The following is a 2,181-nucleotide window of genomic DNA, read 5'->3' as shown; positions in this document are numbered from 1 at the left end:
TGATTCATTAGATCTAGAGTGGGGCCTGAAGATACGCATTTCTAACAAGCTCCCATGTAATTCCAATGCTGCTGATCCATGGACTACACTTAGTAGCCAAACTCTAAAACTGCACTGTCAGTACACAGCCATTAATTAGCCACATAGGGCTATTAGGCCCTTGAAATGTGATAGTCCAAATTGAGATGTACTCTAAGTATAAAATACACACTGGATTTCAAAAACAATACAAAAAATGTAAAATATCATAATTATTTTATAATGAAGGAGATTTTGGACATATTACTTTAAAATATTAAAATTCATTTTATCTATTTCTTTTTACTGTTTTAATGTAGCTACTAGAAAATTTTAAATTACATTTGTGGTTTATCTGGCTGGTACTTGCCATATTTCTGTTGGACAGTGCTAGTCTAGAATAACTGTAATAGGATTTTACTTGTATAAACTTTATTCTGTGTCTTAAATCATCAACCTAATGCAGAAAAAGGATTAACACCCCAGTCATAATTAAATTGACAATGTTTGCTTATTAACCAAGACATTCCTAGGAGTTACCAGAGTCTATGGATGGAGGTTAAGACAAAGAGGAATTATAGAATTTCAGGTCTGGAATGAAATTTAAGGTCATCAAGTCCAAACCCCTCATATTATGGAACTATTTATCAATTTGACATTATGTAGTTGTGCCAGTTTGGATATATGATGTCCCCTACAAAAGTCATGATCTTTTAACCCAATCTTGTTGGGTGGAACCTCTTGATTGAGTGTTTTCATGGAGCTGTGACTCCCCAACTGTGAGTGATACCTTTGATTAAATTATTTCCACGGAGGTGTGGACCCAACCCACTCAGTGTGGATCTTGATCGGTTCACTGGCTTAACTAAGAGAACTCAGGAGCCAACACAGACACTTGCTGACACTTAGAGATGCTTGGAGATGCGGACAGAAGGATGTTTGGAGATGGTAAACTAAGAGATGAAACCGAGAGCTTGCCCTGGAGAAGCTAAGAGAGGACACCCAGATGCTTAGAAAGGTCCTGGGAAGAAAAGCAAGGGCACAGAGATGCTGAGAGAGGGGAACGAAGAGAGAAGCCCAGAGACATTTTGGAGAAAGCCGTTTTGAAACGCAACCCGGGGGCAAAGGACCGGCAGATGCCAGCCACGTGCCTTCCCAGCTGACAGAGGTGTTCCAGACGCCATTGGCCATTCTTCAGTGAAGCATTAGCAAACTGGAATAGTAGTCATCCTTAATGTGTATGTCAATACTGAGTAGGTAAATAAGTGAGGTGACAACCCTGAAGAAGCTAAGAATGACTGTTAAAATGTAACAGCATTCCACGAAGCATATGGACAGAGTGCTCTCAAACTCAGGCAGAGGCAGAGGCAAACACAGACTCAATTTTCCTGAGGGAGAGTCAGACAAACTCCACTCAAAAGGAGTTATTTGGGCTCACTCTAAGTTTCCCCAGGTTTTATAATTTCTGTTTTATATTAATGGTACAAATCAGGCTTTAGGGTTAACCGTTCATTTGAATAATCAATTTTAGACATGCTGTCTCTTCCCTCTCCTTCCCACACAAAATAGGTACAGCCTCTTATAAAAGAGAGAGCAAAGAAATTTATTAGTTTGGACCTGGTTTATGTAGCAGAATGAAATTTGGAGTGTAGCAATAGCACTGTCACCTTCAGTTATACGTGCAAATGAGGGCAAGAATTGCTGAGATGATTAAATCTATGTAGAAAACAGATTTTTAGCTGTTTTTTTTTTATTTATTCATTAGGAAAATCTTATGCCAGAGGCATTATGACTGAAATTTGTTGATATCTGAGATACATTTTCCTTGTGGGTGAATGGAAAGCAAAATTAGAATAATAAAGCATGGGAAATTATGAAAATTCTTATTACTTCATCAAAAGTTTGAGCTGAAAATATGAATAACCTTTTAAATTTTCTTGGTTAAAATCTGAGACCCTCCATAATGATTCATTGATTTGTAATGTATTATTGAAGGAATCCAGGTTGCTTTGGCATGCATTCTTAACCTACAGAGAAATAGCTTTGGCAGACAAGCCTTATTACATTCAGACCCTTGGCCCTCGTGATCATGGGTTGGACCTAATTTGAACATGTATATTATTCACTTTAAGGCAATATTTAAAAACTTGCCCATCTAGAAAA

The sequence above is a fragment of the Choloepus didactylus genome, chromosome 7 (genome assembly GCF_015220235.1).
Source record: "Choloepus didactylus isolate mChoDid1 chromosome 7, mChoDid1.pri, whole genome shotgun sequence".
Lineage (NCBI taxonomy): Eukaryota > Metazoa > Chordata > Mammalia > Pilosa > Megalonychidae > Choloepus > Choloepus didactylus.
This window is presented reverse-complemented; position numbering follows the sequence as displayed.